The sequence below is a fragment of the Triturus cristatus genome, chromosome 9 (genome assembly GCF_964204655.1).
Source record: "Triturus cristatus chromosome 9, aTriCri1.1, whole genome shotgun sequence".
NCBI lineage: Eukaryota > Metazoa > Chordata > Amphibia > Caudata > Salamandridae > Triturus > Triturus cristatus.
The window spans coordinates 829,583,377-829,606,953 of record NC_140592.1 but is presented as its reverse complement, the minus strand read 5'-3'; positions in this window follow the sequence as shown (position 1 = coordinate 829,606,953).

Below are 23,577 nucleotides of genomic sequence, written 5' to 3'. Positions count from 1 at the left end.
ATCCTCTTTTTCCTTCATCAAAAAAGAATTCTCCATTTCTCTTTCTCTATGTGGGTGCTAACTCCATTAAGGCCGTTTTTTATTAACATCAAATAGTTGCGGGTTGCGACACCATATTTTATTTAATTTCTCCAAGTTTTAAAAAGGTCCTGTTTTTCATAGCGTGTTCAGTAGTATCGTGACAGACACAGCTAAAGTTAGAACCTTCAACCCTGATATTAAAACAAGCCTTTGTACTGGCACATTGACTCATTGAATCATAAGAAGGCACAACCTGTAAATATATATCAAACCTAAACGTATGCATTTACTGAAGTCGGAGACACTTTAAAAAAGTACTCTGAATAGAAGAAAATGCAGTTCAAGCAGTGTTTTCTACCCAAATTCGACTTTCATTTTTTTTTGGCATTAAAAAATGAATATCCTACAATTTTTTTGCATAATATGCATTACCAGAATGTTTATTACATAACCCATGAGTCAGGCATTGGAAATAATAACTTATACTTTATAAAAATGAGCTTGTTTGTGCCTGCGCCAAGGGAAAATTGTACACGCGAATGCTTGTCATTTTAGTGATGCAACACAGCTTAAATCAAATTTTAATGCTAGGAGGTCATAGTATGAGTATTAAGCTTTATAAATATGAAAAAACGATTTTGAAAAGCACTTATGTTTTTTAAAAAAAAATTTCCATGATTAATAATTTTCTTTTTAAAAAAATCCCAATTATTCGTTTTTGTGATAAATCCATGTATAAAAAACAAGCTGCATCCCTTGCCTATCATTTTGGACGCATTAACTCACACGCCTACGCGCATACGCGCATAAGCCCAACTTGAAACGCGTCACATTTTTGCGCCACTTTCATTTAAAAGGACGGTTCTGCAAAATTCCACCCGTGTTCAACTGGGAAGGTGCTGGCTGAATGAACATTTCTATCAAATATACTGCAGCTGAAAAGTTTGCCTGTGAACATCTAATACAATGCATCTAAGGAAAATGCTGTAAATTTATTTACTTTTGCAAAAATAGATAATTTCGTTTTTGGGGCCTGATTTATATCTATTGAATGTGTTTCTAATTTTATCCTTTAAGCATTTAACGGCCGTTTTGTATATGTGCACAATTGCTCATTCTATAAATTAAAGAGCACCATATAGCTATTTTAGCACGTCACATGGTTCGTTTCTGGATTTCTTTTTTAAGTTTCTACTTGATATTAATTAACCAACAATTTACTTAACAGACTGGAAACATCAGAAGACCCACAAACACATATTGAGCTCATTTCAGACATAAACAGAAAGGGGTTAAACAGACAATACAGCGCGCTTTAGCCATTTTTCATAAATAGCGCCGTCGCAATTTACTTACAGAAGTTGCACTAATGAAAAAAAAAACACAGACATTTAAACACACAGTTGACTTACAAATCAATACGCATGACAGAAAGAAAGAACAGCTCACAGACTATACTTGAAACAAACCATTTGCAAATACTAGTTGTAGGTCATATTTACAAGCAACGCTTTTCAATAGTGTTCCAAAAGGCTGCATAAACAGCCCACAGACAGATGCATGTCCAAGAAGTAGTGAATGCGCTCAATTCACTAGCTTTGCCTAGCAGAACACCACACAAAATCGTTCTGCATATCTTCATTCATGAAACTGCGCAGAACGAAGGATCCTTGTTTTGTATTATGTCATATTTTAATTCCCTGGGGATACAAAATCACCAAGGAAGAAATATGTTTTTAAATTTAACCTATTTAGATATTTCCCACACTATTGTACCTTTCAAAACAAAAAGCAACACATTTTTCCATGTGAGCTTACAAACAGGCATGCCAAAAATACTGCGGAAAACGCAAGTATTATAATCAAAACCAAATGGAGAAATATCTCCTCATTACCTGCCTACACAAATTGCAATTTGTATATCCAAACCCATACAAACCAAGAAACCAACCCCTCGGCTTTGGTAATTGCGATAACCAAATTAAAGACCCAAAGAACCAAAGGACTGGGAGCGACCCACTTATACTTAATTCTTATTCTTAATAATCAAAAGGTTATCCAAATTCTAATTGTCAAGTTCTACATGACCAAACGTCTTCTATAATACTCACGCCAAAAGGGTTCTTTTTCTCACCTTGAGTGACATCATGTGGAGGATCAAAATCAGGAAGAGCAGAAATATACCGGGCTACATAATCTAAGAATCTCCAGAATCCCTGTGCACAGAGTACCTTCTTGGTAGAATCCCGTTCTGTCCTCCTCAGTAGATTTCAGTCTCCTGACAAGATCACTCCCACAGAAAGTCACTTCTCTGATGAGGCCGCGCTGGTGGGCGCCACCTGAAGTACTCCAATTTTTGAGACCCCAGAGGTGCTAGGGGTAGCACCCTATGACTTCGAGTACTTCCTGATGTGGTATTATAAAATTCTGCATATCTTGATAATGCAACAAAGAATTTGGCAACAGAAGCTGAAATATGAAAAGACATCTTTATTAAACTCAAATGAGTGAGACTACGTCGCACAGAAGCCTTAGCAACTGAATGAGGCAGTCTGCTGAACAGAAACCAATCTCCTCTTTTATGGAGAATGTTACGCTCTGGGCAACACCGCCCTTCTCTTGCAGTTGGTCATTCACATATTTTACTTCAAAGAACAAGCAGAGTCATGATTACAATCCCACATTTCAGTTCAGCCAGCCCGCAATTATTTACCCAGCAAGGCTCAGATCCCTCATCAGATATCAGCAGGCCCCAATAAACACGGGCACCTCCTGTTTGTAAAACAAGGGATGTATGACGTTACAACGCACACTTTTACAACGCATGCACTTACAACGCATTTTTTACAACGCATAATCCATTACAACGCATGACATTACAACGCATGACACTACAACGCATTTTTAAAAAATACCTTTACAACGCATTGCCATTACAACGCATACTACCTTTACAACGCATACCATTACAACGCATTATATTAAATTACATTTAAGGTAAGTATTAGATAGTATAGGGGTAAAAATTACTATTATAACTCCAGGGGGTGCAACAGTAGGGTAAGTGTTGGATAGTATAGGGGTAAAAATTACTATTCTAACTCCAGGGGGTGCATCAGTAGGGTAAGTGTTGGATAGTATAGGGGTAAAAATTACTATTCTAACTCCAGGGGGTGCAACAGTAGGGTAAGTGTTGGATAGTGTAGGGGTAAAAATTACTATTCTAACTCCAGGGGGTGCAACAGTAGGGTAAGTGTTGGATAGTATAGGGGTAAAAATTACTATTCTAACTCCAGGGGGTGCATCAGTAGGGTAAGTGTTGGATAGTATAGGGGTAAAAATTACTATTCTAACTCCAGGGGGTGCATCAGTAGGGTAAGTGTTGGATAGTATAGGGGTAAAAATTACTATTCTAACTCCAGGGGGTGCATCAGTAGGGTAAGTGTTGGATAGTATAGGGGTAAAAATTACTATTCTAACTCCAGGGGGTGCATCAGTAGGGTAAGTGTTGGATAGTATAGGGGTAAAAATTACTATTCTAACTCCAGGGGGTGCATCAGTAGGGTAAGTGTTGGATAGTATAGGGGTAAAAATTACTATTCTAACTCCAGGGGGTGCATCAGTAGGGTAAGTGTTGGATAGTATAGGGGTAAAAATTACTATTCTAACTCCAGGGGGTGCAACAGTAGAGTAAGTGTTGGATAGTGTAGTGTAATATTATGCGTTGTAATGGTATGCGTTGTAATGGTAGTATGCGTTGTAATGGAATGCGTTGTAAAGGTAGTTTTTAAAAATGCGTTGTAATGGTATGCGTTGTAATGTCATGCGTTGTAATGGATTATGCGTTGTAAAAAATGCGTTGTAAAGGTAGTGCGTTGTAAAAGTTGCGTTGTAAAGGTTGTTCCCCTAAAACAAGCCATAAAGCAGGAAGAGTCAGGTGTGAAAGAGAATAGTCAGGGTTCGTGTGGGAAGAAGGAATTTATGATGCCTCGGGCCCTGATGCTAATCCCATTTGGCCGCAGTAAAAGGAACCAGCCGGACAGGGCTGACCTCGGGCAGTGGAGTCAGTTTGCACAGGTCACAGAGAAGTCAAAGTAAAGTGTAGCCTATGTGAGGGCAACTATAAGATGGCCACCGCTCCAAGATGGAACCCACGGAGTCAATGTATAATAACGTATACATAGTGCATTCATAGCTAAAACGTTACACAAAGCACTTGTACATACCGCATTGACCATTCGCGGTTCGCTAATACCGGGATAGACAGGGGTAGGGCCCTGCCTCCTACGCGGTCCCAAATTTTAAAGTACGACAGACCCGAGGAGGGACAGAAGTAGGGCCAACCCAAGAGGTGGAAAAGGAGACTTCTGAAAAAGAAAAATCAAATGAAACCGAATCTGAAGACAGTGAAACAGAGATACGAGAAGGTCGAGTTCTGAGAAAGAGAACTTGGATCGAGGAAAGAAACGGCAAAGACGGCAAACCCAGAAGGAACGCCAAAGGAGACATTTGGCCAAATAAAATTAAGAAACTGAGATACAGATTGATACGAGCTAAACCCTCAGAGGCTGAACAGGTGAATGAAGTAACTAGTCAGCGTCCAGAGAAAGAGGGAGAAACAGAAGTATCAGAAGCAACCAAACGAGCAAGAAAGCCAAACCAGAAGTATAAGTCACCTGAATGGACGTACATGGCACTGCCTGAACAAGGGGAAGAGGCAGATAGTCAAGGAAATCCAGAGGAGACTTGGCTGAAACTGATAAAAGAAGAAGAAACTGGGGAAATCCTGAGAGTTATCTTATCTGACATTGGAGAAGAAGCGGAAGATCAGGAAATCCTGCATGTGGATGACGAGAAAGAAGTGAAAAACGACGAAAGGCCAAGCTGAGTAATTTGGGCAATCCTTGTAGGAATGCGCAGGATTGATAAAGAAAATTGCAATATTTGGACAAACTGAAAAGTTTTAGCTTCAAGAGCTATAAGAGGCGGAGTAGAAGAGGCTAAGTCAAAAGGCACGGTTAGATCTAACAAGATGGCTAACATAGATGATAATAAGAGTAGATGTACCTTCATGAGAAGATGGTGCAAGACATGTTGCTGTTGTACAGGACTATTAATGCTTCTTTGGAGCGTACTCGCTCTTTTGATCTCTTTTAAAGTAACTTTAGATACATTAGCAGGACATACTGAGAATATGACTAATATAGTGAAGAACTCACAAAAAGTAATACTGGTTAGAACAAGCACAGAGCATGTGCATCAAGATAGGTCAATAAATGATTTTTCTAGTAATGTGTTTTCAAAATTGTTGTATGAATATGTTAAAACAATGGAAGTAAGGGATTGCTACATCTGCATGCAATTACCTGCATCTGTTTCAGAAGGGGTGACCTATCATCACCTCCCAGCAACTTATGGAATAACATGTAGCGTTTTAACTAGTATATTTTATCAAGTAGGAAAATTAGAATATAATTTGTCTAACATAGATAATATTCTTGGACGATTGCCCATGAATAAGGAATTAAATCCAGCTAAAGAAGCTAATACATTAGGAGACATTTTTATAGAAACTAAAGGACTAACTCTAGAATATATTGTTAAGAACAATTTAACTTGTAGTTTGAAACCAGAAGAGAAAACATTCTTGGATATGGTTGAGGAGAGAAGATTGAAAATACACAAGAATGTAGAAGGACATAAAGAAGGGGAAAACATTTGGGCAATAGATGGGAACAAGGAAACGCAAGGTGATGTTAGACCAACAATAGCTGTAGATTCACCACAGAAAGGCAAATTATGCATCATGAGAGAAAGATCCCAGTATGATTACATATACATAGGGACAAGTGAGTGTCATGATACATACTTCATTGCATCTGGATGGGGATTTAGAGGAGGAGAAGACCCAGTTTTTCCTGGATTGTATTACATTTGTGGGAACAAGGCTTATTACAGACTGCCTGACCATTGGTATGGCACATGTTATGTAGGCCTGGTCTTTCCAAAGATCTTTCACATGGATAGAGTAGAAAATAGTGGACCAAATAACCTACTAATGCGTAGCAGAAGGGAAACCTGGTTAGAAATTGTAGGGGATATTTTTGGAGCCTTGATACCAGCAGTGGGAATATCTTTGAATGCAAATAATATTCGGAAGCTGTCCACCATTGTGGATCGTTTGTCAACAAGCACAGCTGGAGGATTTCTATTGGTAAACACTGAATTAGTTGCCATGTGTGCTATGATTATGCAAAATCGACTTGCCCTTGATATATTATTGGCAAAAGAGGGTGGAGTCTGTGGAATGCTGAAAGTTCAACATTGTTGCACTTACATTCCTGACGAAAGCAAAGATCTAAAAGTCTATATCAAAAATATTACAGAATTGCATGACAAAATAAAACCACTGGAGGTTGAAAGTATCTGGACTAGAATTAGTAATAAGATGGCTGCTATAAAAGCTTTCTTAGGTAAATTAGGTAGTACTATAATAGGGAAAATATTATTTCCATTAACCTGTGTGATTTTTGTATTATTATTACTTAGATTAGGTTGTATGTGTTGTAGATATAGAAGAAACAAAAAGAAGGTTAAAAGAGAAATTTACAAAAAGAGAGAAAATAAACCAGAAAAAGATCTCAATGAAATAGAAATGGAAGAGTGGAAGGAGAGTATGTATGATAGAACCCAGAGAGAAGATGAAAGGGAAACAGAATTTTAATTAAGCAAAAAGACATTTCAAATTTCTGCAAAAAGGGAAATAAATTTGAAATTTGTGGGTTGTTTTGGTGGTGATAAAATCACCAAAGGGGGGATTGATGGAGCGGGAAAAAGAAAAATATTTGATATACCCAATCCATTTATCTAAGTTTTATTAAAACGACTAATGAAAAAAATTCTAATGAATAATAATGTGTGATGATTGTATTAATCAACCTTATTAACCAACAGAATACACGTGGGAAGGCATTTGCATGGCTAAAATAATAAGTGAACTAAGTTTGTACGCATTTTACATTTATATGTTAGCTTAAACAATGTTCATGTGTTTTGCGCTTAAATAAATCAGCATTAACGGCTTTAAATGTCGCATATGGCTAGATAAATGTATACACATAAGGGTATTAGCAAGGGAATAACATTGTTTTATTCATTTCCATGTATTAATTACGTTTTGTGTTTCTTTACCTTAAGTTGACTATTTCGGCCTGCTAAAAGATGGCCGCCAACTGAATCCACACTAAAGTACATGACTTCATGAAAATTGACAAAGGAGGAAGGCGTCTGCACTGACTACGTAGCAACCTCTCCTTGAACCCCTGAACCAGGTCCATGAAGACTACTCTGGGCGAGATGCCAATGTCCCTGAACACGGAAGAAATGTTGCAAATAAGGAACCAAAAAGCCACCTATTCACAATAGACTGATACTTTCCTGACCTGGGAACGATTTTCCCATACGCCTAGTTTAATACATCATCCGTATGAGAATTTTTAAATTGTTTCTTAAAATCTTGGGACGGGGCTGATTTCAACCAATGAAAAGCCTAGAAATTATTAAATGTAACCATTATATGTAAATTTCAGTATAAATATTAGTAGTCCAGAGAGGAAAATTAGGTTACCACCCAACGAGCTTGAGACGCACCCTGATCGATGCTATTCACTACGTTGACAGCAGAGGACGGGACGGTAGACTCTTTGATGAATTTCTGAGGACCCGATTCTGACTTAGAGAACGACAATTAGCCAGAATAGGTAATTATGACACAAGATACTATTGCATTTGTTAGGATTTTAACCTGCAATTTAATTAGATAAAGAAAAATTATTGTTTGAAGAACTGTGTCGGGTGGTTATTTCTTGAAATGTTTATTTTATTAGTATAAGAATTGAAGTGTTTGTCATCAAATCTCTAGTTCAACTAAATGATCCGATCATTCTCCGGATGGAGGAATTTTTAGGGTTAAATTAAATAGATGTGGTTTCCTCCATCCAAAGAAAATAAAACTGTAGTTCGAAAATAAATTGAAGATCTCTCCTGTGTAGGCACGGATAGATTGATGAGAATGAATGTTGGTGTTATGGGCCCCACCAGCGTGTGATGTATGTATGTGCGTGTGACTGTGGAATAATTTTGTGTTCTGAACTGCACCAGTAGCACAGCAAGCAAGGGACCCACATCTGGGCATATCCTTACCCCTTAGGGCGACAAATTCAAAAAGAACAGTTGATGGATGGAATGCTGAACAAATCAAGCTTTCTCCCACAGTCACAGATGTGGGTTAAATACATCATTTTTTGCATGCTATTCCAGTCTAGACCCACCCATATACGAATTTGTCTTGACCCAGCTCCCCATGGGAACAGGCTAGCCCAAACTGCCAGACCAGGCCCTCCCTGGAGCAGAATCAATTATCCTAGGACCGGTTTTGGGGTATCTCCCCTCATCAGCCAGGTTAACTTGATTCTGGTGGCAAAGCGAGCTCAGGACCCACGTCTGAAAATACACTTCCCACTTAGGGTGACAAATGCAAAAAAAAAATGCAAAAAGAATAGATGATAGATGGAATGCTGAAGAAATAAAACATTCACCCCCAGTCACAGTTCTGGGTTAAATCCATCATATGTTTGGGTGCCACAACCTTTCCAGTTAAGACCCATCCATATGCAAATCAGTCTTAACCCTGCTCCCCATGGGAACAGTCTAGTCCGTACTGCCAGGTCCTCCCTGGACCAGACCAAGCATCCTGGAACCAGTTTCGGGGAATTCCCCCTCATCAGCCCGCATTGCTTGAATCTGGTAGTGTAGCGAGCATGTGACCGATGTCTGGGCATACCTTTCCCAATTAAAGCAACAAACGCAAAAAGACCAGATGATGGACAGAATGCTGAACTATTCAAACATTCACTCCAATCACAGATTTGGGTTAAATCCATCGTTTCTTGCACACAACACCTTTCCAGCTTATGCCAGCCATATGCAAATCAGTCTTGACCCTGCTACACATGGGAACCGTCCAGCTTGAACTGACAAGCCAGGCGTTCTCTAGACCAGAAACAAGCATCATGGAAACGGTTTCAGAATATCACCCCATATCAGCCAGGCAAGCTTGAATCTGGTCGCATAACGAGCACGGGACACACATCTGGGTATACCATTCCCAATTAGCACAACAAATGCAAAAAGAACAGATTATGAATGCAACACTGAACAAATCAAACACTCACCCCCAGTCACAGATCTGGGCTAAATCCATATCTTTTTTGCAAGCCACGCCATTCCAGATTAGACCCAACCATATGCAAATCAGTCTTGACCCTGCTCCCCAACGGAAGAATCCAACCCTAACTGCCAGGCCAGGTCCTCCCTGGACCAAAAACAAGCATCCTGGAACCGGTTTCGGGGTACCACCCCATACCGGCCAGGCTAGCTTGGATCTGTTGGCGTAGCGAGCACGAGACCCACGTCTGGACATACACTTACCGCGTGAAAAGGTGCCATATTTACTGAGCAGCATTAAGCCATGCAAAGTGGCTTAATGCTGCATTGTAAATATGGTGTAGAGCATTGCACCATCGGAGCGTTATAAAAAATGACGTTCCCGTGGCGCAATACCCTTGTGAATATGCCCTTATGTGTTTGAAATGCAATACATAAAACAATCAGGGACAGTTTACTCTGCCCCATATCAAGGACACGAATATAAAGAGAAATGGGTCATATTTACAAGTAGTTAATGCCACCAGATCATCACTTTTTCAGACGTTCTGGTGGTGTTAAGTTCTTTGCCTCATTTACAAGGCAGCGTTAAGCAGCACCAAAAATATCACCAGGGAATACCTGAACTTAAGCAGGCGATACGAGGAGAAATGTTTATTTCTCCTCATATTTTGCTCTTTTCATCTGTGTTGCATTCCACAGCACATATAGAAACAGCAAATCACCTGCAAAGATTGTTCATGTGCAGGAAGGTTTCCCTTGCTGCACATAAACAATCATCCCTGCAGCCCAGGCACCCTTGCAACATGGCACAAGGATGCCTGCGCAGGCACTAGGCAGCTTCTTTAGCACCAGCACTAGGGGGAATGCAGGAGCACACCGCATTCTTGTAGATATTGCGCATCCCTGCATTTTGAAACTGATGGAGCATGGCGTTACAAATTTTGATGTAACAAAGCACTCTGCCAGTTTCTAGAAAATATGCCCCAATGTTCTCTAAAAGAGATGATTGTTGTGTTTTGCGTCAATTTTAAGGATATGAACCCGAATATATAAATAGAGTCAAGTGGAACTATGACCATAAATAATGAAAGCAGCATATTGCTTCTCGTTTTCACAGGGCAGACCATACAAGAAAAAATGGATCTCTAAAATTAAAAGATACATATTCAAAAATAAAGCAAGTCTTATTCCACTGTAAGGTGCTTTAAAACTGACAGCCTTTCAGTGCCTTGCTAATTAGTGCATAGCTGCATGCGCATCACTTGTTCAGCCAGTTGTCAAAGGAAGGAATAAAGCCCCATTTTAATTTGTCTGCACTAAAGGAGTGCATCTGCTTCCACAGGCATGGAAATATTGTAATTGTTTCTAGCTGACAGGCAGCCACATGAGTATTGGCTTTTTAATTATAACTGAAATTTCTTTCCAACTTTAGGAAATAATTACATTTCAATATTTCGTTCACTTTGCCAAACAGTCGATTTCACTCCACGTAAGAGTGTGCTTGCATACTAATTTGTGTTCTAACATGGTGCAGATTAGCGTAAACAAGTTGTGATTTTATAATAGCGGATCATTTTGGAATTATGTTTTGCCATATAAGTGTTAAAGAAAACAAACTTTTTGCTTAAAGCAATGATATCCCATAAGAATGATGCTAAAAATGTACACAGTTACAACCCTTGGAACATTTTCCTTTTGTAATGGTACCCAACTGTAGAAGACACTGATGGTTAATGTGCTGGCTAATATGGTTTGCCCCGAAATTGGAAGGATGGAAGAATGTCCAGTGGGTGGGAGAGGCTGTGGCAGAAATAGTGACGGCACTCTCCCCACAACCAGGTCAAAGGTGACCGGTGGTTAGTGGTTGACTGCGAATTAGGGGTGGGCGGAATTTGCGAAATTCACTTTCGCAAATTATCGCGAAAATGTTAAAAATCTCCGCAAACCCGCGGAAATATCGCGAAGATGCGGAAGTTTTTTTCCCACCCGTTTGCGGTATTTTCTGCATGGTCGCGGCTCGCCAACTTACCCATGTGGTTGCTCGCGGGCGCGGCCATCTTGTTTTCAGTTGTCTCGCGGTGCATGATCGCGAGATGAAAGACGTGATCGCGCGACAAATGACGTCACTGCGGGCGCGAACTGTCGCGAGATAGCGCAAATAGCTACCAACAATCCAACATCTCATGGAGAACGCGACCGGATCGGGAATACTTGTCGGCGAACGCAGGGATTCAGGTAAGGCGATCGCGCGCACGCGAGAATGTATTATTTTACAGCGCGAGCAAGAAACAAATTATCGCTAAGCTGTGGAATGCGGAAATTTTGACATTTTCGCGCTTTCCGCGGAACGCGAAAATGTCAAAATATAGCAATTTCCGCGACCGGAATGGAATTTTAGCCCAGGCCTACTGCGAATGGTGCTGGGTGTAGGGACCATGCAGCTCCTGATAGGGGATGGTGCTGTGGATAAGGCAGAGCTCCAGGGAGGAGTACTTTGAATTGGTTGATGCACTAGGAAAGGTGTTTGGAACTTTACTAGGGGTGGGGTGGTGCATTAGTTAGGGAACACCACCAAGTCATGCTAGTCCACATTGGGCCCTTAGAGGTCCTCGGTTGCAGTGGGAAATAGTGCCTACTGCTGCTCAAGACTGCTACAGCTGAACAAGGTTTGCACTCAAAACTGCAAATTTGCAAGCTGAACTGATTTGGAAGTTTGCACACTTAAAGGTATCCCTCAGTTCAAAGAATGAAAACAAATGTTTGGGAGTCTTAGGGGCCAGAAAATCACTTTCATTTTTTTTTGCTGTTGGATCTCCTGTTTTGTGGACCTCTGCAGCGAGTGAGTATCCCCAATAGAGATACACCCAATGTGAACTTCTATTTAGAATGGACTTGAGCAGCAACTGTAAGTGCCTACCCTTTAGTATAGGGTCTGATGCTATGCACAGCTAAGAGAAAGGACTTTGAGCAAGTTGCGCACAGTTCGGGATCACAAGTGTCTGGACATGTGTTGAGACTGAGAGAAAGACTTCTTGTCTTACTCATGCTTGTATCTTTGTGCTGGCAGTATTGTTACAGATATGACACAATTGAAAAATGTTATGGCCTGCTAAGCCATTATGATTCATTGTGGATTTGAGAAGAAACAACCATTTTTTTCTTAGCTGAAGTGTAGAATTTGTAGTGCTTAAAATCCATTTTACACTTTGGGTACAATGTACTCTAAATGCAACTTTTGACTGGCACAAAGCAGGAAAACTAGTGACATGACTTCCCTTGAAAACTCCTGGGTACCGAATACATATTCAAAGTCAGTTTTGTCCTATATATGTTCATTTTTGTTTTTTAAAAATTGATAAATATTTCCCCAAGCCACACTTAATGGGTAGCGTGTTTTGAATAGGCCTGGGCAAAAATTTCGTTCCGTTCGCGGAAATTGCGATAATTTGACATTTTCGCGTTCCGCGGAGAGCGCGAAAATGTAAAAAATTCCGGTTTCCGCAGCTTGGCGATAATTTGTTTCTTGCTCGCGCTGTAAAATAATACATTCTCGCGCGCGCGCGATCGCCTTACCTGAATCCCTGCGTTCGCCGACAAGTTTTCTTGATCCGGTCGTGTTCTCCATGAGATGTTGTATTGTTTTTAGCCATTTGCGCTGTCTCGCGACAGTTCGCGCCCGCAGTGACGTCATGCGTCGCGCGATCACGTCTTTCTTCTCGCGATCATGCACCGCGAGAACAACTCAAAACAAGATGGCCGCGCCCGCAAGCAACCACATGGGTAAGTTGGCGACCCGCAACCATGCAGAAAATCTCGCGAACATGCCGGAAAAAAACTTCCGCATCTTCGCGATATTTCTGCTTGTTTGCGATAATTTTAAACATTTTCGCGATAATTTGCGAAGGTTAATTCCGCAAATTCCGCCCACCCCTAGTTTTGAACTACCCTGCTGAACCAAGTTAATTACACTGCTGACAGGCTGGCCGTTCAATCCATGTTTTATGTAAGAACTCCCACCTACCGCAAAGTCTTCACGGAGGTTGGGTCCGTCCTGGTAGTACCAGCTTACCAGGGTGGGGAGAGGATGCCTATGATGAAGCATGACACAATATTGTGTGTGAGGCATCTTCTTCCATTAAGGATGGCCTCCTTGTCCTGATTGACCCTGGGTGAACTACTGTAGATAGTTTCCAACCTTTTTGGTAATCCGCTCCTAGCGCTGGTTAAGCAACTCCCCTTTTTTGGTGGTAGGTTCATTGTCCTTCTTGCACCCAGTTGTTTGAGGATCAGCCCTGTGAGGAGGGTGCTCCACAGGCTCACAGAGTACTATAGCATTCACAACCCTCTACCTTTGTGTGCAGGTAGCAACATGAGGAGGGCAGGTAGCAGTGCTCTTCCCTGCTCAGCGAGTCTGTTAAGGCACCTGGTGTTGTGGCAATCCCAGCTGGGCGGGTGCTTTAGAGAAATCGAGGTAAAAGGTAAATATTTAGCACTAAAGACGGATAGCTAAATCAAAGTCCTGTGTAAGGGGAATAGCCTGGGGTAAACAAGCACATAGAAGACCTTATGAAGGCCAGGAACTTTGCATAATATTTATTGTGAAGCTCCAAAAAGCCAAGAGCACCACACATGTGTCTCAGCAGTGTGTGGAAGCTGCCAGGGGCAACAAAGGTCCACACAAGATTGCATCTACCCATTTTCAAAAACTAGTCACTCTAAGCCTCTGGAAAATTGCATTGGTGATCCAGAGGGAAGCAAGTATTGAGCATCAGAGGCTTTCATGGATCAACTTTGCAGAGGTTCTAGATTGGTATAAGATCATTGTGTGAGGTTCTTCTATGATAGCTGGTCAACTCGGGTTAATGGGAAAAATGATTTTCACTGGAATGTTTACAGCTTTTGTATTCTTGCTATGAAAAGTATATTAAAGCCCAGAGGGATGACTCTTCTATAGTGAAAGTCAAAATATGTGCATGTTTTGTAGTAACATCTTGCAATGTTAAGGTATTGCTGAAATGGTGTTTTTTCTACCATTAGACGTATATGGACATATGTGAAAATGCAAGTAGGCCCTACTTTAAAACAAAATGCATTAATCCTGTTTACTTCCATCAGATATATGGGGTATTGTACTTTCAGGGGTTAGGTGTGCTCATCTGCAAACTGCTAAAGGTGCCACCAGCATTTGGAGTCTAATTTACATCAGGGGAATATTTGGTGGGAGTGATCTATCCTTAGTGTGCACTCTCTTTTCTTTGTGTGGACCATTAGAGTATGTCTCCAGTGCATTATTACTGCTGTTATGTTGCATGTTCTTGAAATGTTATGCATAGTATTAACTTGTAAGTGCATTAAAGTACTTTTCCTTTTCAAAGAAGAAGCACTTCCTGGAAATTGATTTATTGAGTATTATCTGTGACGCTGCTGGGTTCTGAGTTTCTAGCCACACCATCTTCCTCAGTAAGTCTTTGGATGCTCTGTCTCACTACCCTGAAAGTGAAGTGTCAACAACGGTACTTGGTACTGGTTTGGGGGCCCCCAGCCTGGGGCCCTCTAGAACACCAGAAGTGGAAGATACCAGATGTTACGGGGTGCCTTTGAAAAAGAAATGACCAAGAGAACATGACCAGACTTCAAGATCGCTTACTAAAATCATGGACTTTATAGTGAATCAGACATTCAAGGTGACCTCAAAAGCAATTTATAAATTTCTTGGTTCTCTTATTCTGCCTGTCTTGGCTTTGTATCATAACCGGCAGGGGTTCCGATGGAAGCCGATGATCAGGAAAAGGAACTTATGGCTTTAGTTGTGATGAATGTAAGACTGAATTAATCTTCCGGGTATGAGTATCTTCAAGTGAAAAGCAACTGGATTGATCTGATGACTTATCAACAATGAAACAAAAATGTATGGTCGAAAATTAAGTAGCAATAGAACGACAGGAAGACAATGAGAACACAGGCAGACCTTTTTTTCCAAGAGAAGAATTATTTAATTTGATCTTGATTTGTGTGCAGTTTCTCACATTTTCATCTTAGAATGACTTAAAGCTTCAGAAACAAACTGTTTATGTTAAAATAATTGATTAAAATAATCAGAAGTCACTGGAACTGCAGGATCAATATACGGAGAAGATGAAACATCTCTTAGATTAAATCCTCTAATAAAAAGAAAGGTTAAAACTTGGTAATATTCAGAGTTACATTATTATAGGAAAATTCTGTAACATGAAAATATGAAGCCCAATTTTCATGAGTTCCTTTAATGTAGTACTGCGAATATTGTTTCAACTTTGATTAGTTCACTTTGTTTGCCCATTTAACTGGGGATCAAAATGATAAGAAAGAGCTTAACTCCCAAATCTTAGACAAGGTCCTCCCGAAACTTGAAAGAAATTAGGTACCTGTATCATAAATGATATGAGACACATCATGAAGATGAAAATGCCAGTTAAAACATTTCTTTAGCTGTTGATAATTTGGACAGAGTGAAAAATGTAACATTGAAAAAGGTGACCACTGTAACCATTGCCATCTGTTATTTCTCTTAAGGTGAAAGATACGTTATACCATCTGTAGAAATGGTTTGGTAAAGTTCAGTAGTAACTGGTAACACCTACAAATACCCTAAAGGATTAGAAAGTAAGATGTATGCTAAGCAGAAACAGTGCAGGCAAAAACATATTCTTGAACATCAGAATGAACAGCTGGTCAACAAGAAAATCATGCATCTAAAACCAAAGTTTCCTTCACTCCACTAAGACCACACCTTCAATTCCTTATTTGGGACACAAATAGCTTGTTGGCTAAAATACAATGTATTCCGTCCTTCTGTTTTATATGCTATTATTCCCCAGTGTCTGCCTCAGACCCTGACAGGCAGCCATAGTAGAAACAGTTGCTCTAGAACAATCAAGGTGCACTATTTTATTATACCACTTGTGTATGTAGTACCGTCCATGGTGATCATCTCAATTACAAGGTCCAAAAAAAATCAAAATGGGAAAAATGCAGTGGGCATCGAATTTCCCATCGCCTCAGTTAATATTTTTAAACTTTTCATTATATCTCAATTAGCAGATGTACATTTCTGAATTTCTCCAGCTAACGCTTTGCATTTTTCTCTAAACAGTAAGCAAGAACACTTGCTAATTTTGTAAAACGCTTAAGCTATCATGGTGAATTTTTCCATAATCCTTCAATTCTCTTTGGAAACTTTCACAATCCCAACAGTATACACTGTCTGCTGATTCCATATCGCTGAGTTATCTCACTTTGACATCTAATTATAGCATAGCCAGAATATTTTTACATTTTTCATAATGTCCTTTTGGCATATTTGTTGTGTTCCATAATGCTTCTAGCATGCACATCTAATGACCTTCAAATTGCTTTCGATTTCACAATGGAAGATTTTTTGGGATTGTGGCCAATTGGGCCATGAGTTCACTGTGTTAAGGGACTTTACTGTGGTCAGATATTTTGTGGTTTTCATGATGTCCTATATGGACCATGGATACCACTGACTGATCTGGTATCAAAGGAGAAGGCCTCATCCTTGTCAGGATGGCAGGACAGAAGCAGGATTTGGTCCAGCGCCCAGAGCTGGAAAGCTGGAGTAGAGATAATCTGTGTCAGTTTTGGCTCTCCCAGATGCTCTACTCATCAGAAGCCACTCGAAGCCTCCAGCTGTTAACTCCAGTGAGCCCATCATTCAAAAGGATCAGGCCATAATGCCTCAGACCTAAGAAACACGTGTCAGGGAAATAGCAGCAATGTGGACAACCAGTCAGGAAAGCCTTCTCACTCACCTTTCAGAGGAAAAGAAATGCTCGTCCAGTACAACACTGACAAAAAGAGAGGCTTAGATTGGGTGGAGAGCAACGTTTTAGGGTTATTTGCCTGTACTTTAATTGTACCCATTATACAGGTATTCCCGATTATTTATAGGTGTTAAGTTTGGATACAGTGCTCATTAGAGTGCTGGTTCATGTTACATTTGTTTTACCTAGCTCATGTTCTGTTGTTGCTCTGATGTTGCTCATTATTTAGACTGCCACATAAATGTTGCTTATTGCTCAAAGAAAGTTAGGGGTCTCTGATTAAGACAAACCTAAATCAATATTGATATATTACGGAAGCAATTCTTCCAAAATATGAAATTCATGAAAAGCAGTTATATATCGATTCCTCGAGTTAGCATTGTTGAGAAGGTACTAGTTTATTCTAATAATTTGCTTCTTTGCATATCGTTTGTATGTGTCATGTAAAAGTGTCTTCCATGGAATACTGCCCTTCTGTGTAACTATTATCGTGTTATAGCTTATCGAAGTGTTACTACACAGGAAAGTTTGTTCAATATTTTGATAAATAACCATTGTACCTACTTAGTCTGGGGAGTAGTTTAATGTACTGCACATCATGGAGTTCACCCCACTTTTAGAGTAATTTAACACAGTTTCAATGCTTATTATATTGTTACTGCATATGAAGGACTTATTGGTGTGCTAAGCTGTGGTTACAATGTTTAGTCTTAGTTGTTCAGGTTAATAAGTATTTAATAATGATGTGTGATTATGAGTATTTAGAGTATTCATAAAATGCACCATTTGAAATTAATTATATATTCAGAGATCTACAGAAGGAGATTATACATACATCTGGAAACGTTGGGTATAGACACGACTTATGTGGATGATAGGTATAATGTTGAAGTATATAATACATTTATTTACAATGGGGATATCATTTTGCTAGAATGTGATTAAGAAAGTGGAGCTGTGTGTGATAAAATATATGAGGTACTGATTTTGGAACAAAGAGAATAGTGAACTAAGTTAGAGTACGTGATAACATGTATTGCTTGATGAGAACATGCTATCATGTCTTCAACCTTCTGTTGATCAAACTTGTGAAGAATTTCCTATAAAATATTACATGGTACTCTTTTTAACTTGTGATAGATGGTTTACAGGAACGTATATATACTTTGTTTTATGGGTCTTGGAGTTTAGACTTTGATTTAATTTATACTTATGCCGCAATGAAGAAGCAATAGATATTGTGAAACACATGTTGGCATGGATTCAACTTATTTGAATTTGCAATAAAGGAAATAACTGGAAACTATATGTCTTCTGCACTCATTTTTTGTGTTTGGATTACGATGTGTAACAGTCCTCAAAGAAACTCAACTCTATAAATGCAAGTCAGTAGTCTAAATTAAAATAAACGTTATCACCTGAATTAGATAGGGGTAATGTAACAAAGATCTTGGTTGAGGTGGCAAAGGTTCTTGCTCATGTACTGGTTCACACTTAACCACCACATCATTCTTATCTTTGTATGATGCAGAAAACCTACTGTCAGTGCCAGGATTCAACAGAATGTGAAACACAGGGGTAAAGGTTTAGACAATTAAACTGATGAAGTGGAAGATGTGACAATAGTAGGTGGGGAAAGTTGTGGAGACAGACGAGGCCAAGACATATCTTTGATCAAGGTTGTTGGTTAGGGACCATATCTCCCTATGTTGACCAAATAGTGACCCATAGAAGAACTAGCATCTCCTGCCAACTTTAAATCATCCAGAGAGATTGCTATCTGACCATCTACTATGGGCATCTTGGCCTAATTGAAAACAGCCACTGAGAAATATTGTTAGTAAGGAAAACAGCAATGCAGGGCTCGGGGTGTCTGTATGTCTCTCAACTCCCAATACTCTAGGCAGACACCTGGGGGAAGAGGAAGAGGGGGTAGATCAGGAGTAGTACTTTGAAGGACATTTGTATGAATGCCTCTGGAGTTAAGGGGGGGTGGGTACAGGCCCACCTGATGGTGGGGCCATCTCTTGGGACACAACTAAGCAGGGCACCCATTGCCTGCCTCTTGTCAAGTATTGACAAAAGATTCCACACTAACATAAAGCACAAAATACATTATAGCCTCAGTGAAGACTTAGGGCATGATATGCAACAGGTTATGAAATAATACTGGAATTGCCACATTAGTGCAAGGAAGGTAACTTTGTTTAGGGACCAAAGTCCTGGATCCCCAAATATCACCATCTGTACATCTATAATAGGAAGCACAGACCCAGGACACTTTTCATAGGGGTACAGTAATCACTACGGGCCCAATTAGTGCGCCTATAATTGCAAAAAAAAAAAGTGACACACTGATGTCTCAGGGACTATTACCTATAATGTGGCCATTCACTGCGAATTTCCCTTGTGCGGCAAGTTCTTGCTTATGGGGCCTCCATCGAGCACTCACCCCGTAAGGCCACTACTAAGTAGATCCCCCAGGGTATGGGTGTCCCGAGAAATCCAGAAGCCAGCGTGTTTCCAGTAGGGTAATTGTGGTACTGAATCTGATGGAAAGCACTGTTTCCTATCTGCTAGGAGCAGAGTGTCGAAGTGTCAGGATGACTCGGGTTCCATCCACATCCCCCAACAAAGTATGTGCAAATAACTGTAGTATCGTGAGGCGTGGACCTCTCAGATCCAAGTTCTTGGGAAAAGGTAGTCAAAAGTGATACTCTACTATGAGGAGTGGATCAAAATCCTTTCAACCGCCCGTGTCTGGTAACTGAGTACAAGGGATTCCCAAACTGCTGTGGGGAGCGCATAAAGATCCCTCTAAGAACGCTCAGGGCGGGAAGAAGAATTTAAAGGGTTCCCAATGTGTTGCAGAGAGCGCAGTGCAATCTTGAAGACCGCTCGGTCAGCTAAAATGCAGCAGTGGAAGAGTACTAAGCTGCAGGAGTACAGCGTGACCAACTTCTGGGCCCCCACCACTCTTGGTACCTTAATGGACTAGTGTGGGAAGAGTGGAGCGCAAACTCTGCCGGTGATCTAGGAACTGCCAAGAAAAGTTCCCCATGGTCAGGCTGTGCAAGGGCTCCAATTAACACCACACTCCCTCCTCAACTATGCCAGCGGGTCCCAGGCATGCTCATACAACACGAAGTGTTTGTCCCCAGTTGAAGAGAACAATGCTGGAACCACGAGGCCTTTGCTAAAAATAGCCACAGCGTGTTGAGCCCCAACGCTCCTCAACTCTCAGGCAGTACTGCAGTTCAAGGTAAGAGGTAGATTCTGTGAGAGCAAGTTCTTTGATGTCCCGGAGACCAGTTACCAGAACCAGGGGTGGGCCAACAAGCCCTTGGAGTTCTGGGGGTAATTGGATGAAGAGGGTAGGATCCTTTCTTCCTTACTGGCAATGCAGCATATCAACACAGCAGAACACGGTGCAAAGTGGTTGTTCCTCCTGACAACACAGCGAACAGCTTGTGGCAGGCCATAACAGCAGAGCAATGGCAAAGTGGCAGTCTCTGCTGGTAGCGTAGCTCCTCTTAGTTGAAGGGTCTCCTCAGGACCACAAAGTAAACCAAAATTATGGAGTCAGAGCCCCTGGACTTATATTAAAATGTGTCGTCGCTCAAGGGATGACTTCAAAAGAATCCTTGGAAGTGCGCAACAATCCTTTTCAATCCCAGCCCCTGGGTCCAGACATCAATGGGGGTAAATCAGCCCTTTGTGTGGGGGCTAGACACAGCCTATGCTAATTTAATTGCACCTGCCTCCTTCTCTCCCAGCCCAGGAAGACTATTAGAATGCAAATGTAACCCTGCGTCACTCAACCATTCCTGTGTGATGGCTGTCTGGAAAGTTTTCACAAAGTGTAGCTGTCACCCAGGCCTAGTTGTGTATTTTTTTTCACAGAGTTTTATCTAGCGCAAACTTGACCCGAATGAGGTATCAGAGCACTTTACATAGCACCAGTTGCATTACATGAGGACACATTAATTTTTGTTAGGCACAGGGAGATTACGTGATTTACCCAGAATCACAGGACGTTCAGCATCATTGCCGAGACTCGAACCCAGTTCCCCAGATTCGAGGTCGACTGTCCTAGCCGTTAGGCCTACTCCTCTCCCCTATTGGAATCAGGCTGCAAAGCACAAAGAGTCATAAGCAGAGAGAAATGTCTACTTTCTAAACGTTATAGCAAAGAAGGGGTTTGGCCCAAGGCAGCTGGGCAGGGCCTAATAATCGTACAGAAAAATAATGTCCAAGCCGTCACATTCAAATGCTGCTAAAGTAGTATAACAGACTGCGGCCCAATAACTCAATTAGTCTAGACTTTAACTCCTTCCGTGCTCATGACGGAACCACGCCGTCATGAGCCACGGTTGCCGTGTGCTCATGACGGAGTGGTTCCGTCATGCTGCGGCCGTTGGCGGCCGCGCCGCCCACGTGGCGCTAATTCCCCGCCTGTGCGGGCGATTAGCGCTGTGGGCGGAGTCATGACGGAACCACTCCGTCATGAGCACAGCCCAACCGTGGCTCATGACGGCGTGGCTCCGTCATGAGCACCGGGCCACCGCGCTGTCCCCCCGCACCCCCCCAGCGCTGCGGCGGAATTTCCGCCGCAGCGAAGGGGTTAAGCGTTTATTTGCTATGTCATTCACTTTTTTTTCAAAAGAATTAAATCCACACTATTACTTGAGTCAGGCACAAGTGGATACGTGTAAATTAGTGCATATTGTGTAAATGCATGTTACATGATTCAAATAAATAGGAAGACATAAATCAACAATGTGATTTGACAAAGAAACATACAAATTGCAAACAACAATAACCAACAGTGATTGTGTACAATAAAGCCAGTCTAGATTTGAAAAACAAGAGCAGTAACTCGGCAATCTTTACCAGTCAGGTTGTCTAAAATGTTAATGGTGCTGCTACACATGGGGAAAAGTAATTATGCTTAGTAGTTGAGATTTTTTACAGCATTTCTACTAAGGCCAACTTAATTGAGTGAAGAAATCCCTGCATTGTGTGGTGACAACGCGTTTCGATTCCCACAGAGACTTGCTCGATAACCGTCACAGGGAGGGTGCAAGTGGGTCCTGCATAAGGATGCTACCCCTGTACTTTTTCTACAGGGATAATGCCTCAGAGTCAGGGCAGAGAATGCAGCAGATTTGGGCTACCAATAAAGGCAGGGAGGATACCTCAGGCTATGCAACAAATAGATTTGCCCCTCTGTCCAGTACATCTGTCCTGGATGAACAAGACTGACTGGTGAGAACAGGGTGCGGTGAGACCGAGAGAGAACATGACATTCATCTTAATTCTGAAGATATAAGTCCACCAGGAGTACATGATCTGGAAATTGCAGTTGGCACCTTAGCAGGGTACGTGAGGGGTGTGGAAGATACGTTCCTAGAAGTAATTAGTACAGAAACGTGTCCTCCCCTAAGGGAGACGAGTGGAGGGACTAGTGGCCTTGACTTAACTCCTATGGAGCTGAGGATGACCTCTTGGAACATCGCAGGAATTGCAGCCAAAATCCATAATATAGAATGGTTAGACCTCATTAGACAATATCACGTCATTTGCCTCCAGGAAACGTGGGAAATTAACAATAGTGTGCCACCTCTGGAGGGTTATAAAATGTTCTTTGTTCCAGCTCACAAATCATCAATGGGCCGTGCTAGGGGAGGTCTAATAACGTATGTGGCATTGACGTTGCAAGGGACCTGGCTAGACCTGGGGTGGGATTCGGGCTGCCTCCAGGGTATTAGATACTCTAAGAAGGGCTTAAAGCTCATTTTTATTAATTTTTATAATGCGGGACAATCTATGTTAAATTTGGCCGAGTTGGAAGAGAGATTGGTTAGCTCATATGACACAGGGGACTCAGGTACCCAGTTGATCTTAATGGGGGATTTCAATTGTCACCAGTGCCCTTATCTGAAATGGGAAAGAGGAACCTGGGATGCATGCCCCTCTACTAAGGGATGGCATCCAGAGCACTCTAGAGAGGGCACGGAATTAAGTAAAATTTTGGGTAAGTTTGCATTAACCCACACGATGGATTTGATCGACTGTGGGTTGCCTAACACAATAACTCCCTCCTTTAAGGGAAGGGGAAGCGACTCAATTATTGATTATATCTTTGTAACAAGTGTACTAAAGGGTAGGGTTAGCCATTTTAAGATAGTGGCCAGTGCCTTCAGCGACCATAACCCCCTGGTACTGTCACTAAGGGACAATAATCTAATTACTAAAGTGGATAAAAGGACTACCGTAGGCCAATATAAGGCAAAGGACCAGGGCAGGAGAATCAGATGGAGCAACATTGACGGGATAGCACTCCATAGAGCGCTCCTCGCCAATACTGATAGCCAGACATGGAGGTGCCTGGACCCCATTGTATAGGGGTGCGACTTGATCATAGCGTTTGAGGGCACCGCCCAGCACATAGATAGTCTCCTGAGGAGTAAAACAAAGACGCAGGTTGATTTTTGCCCAAGAT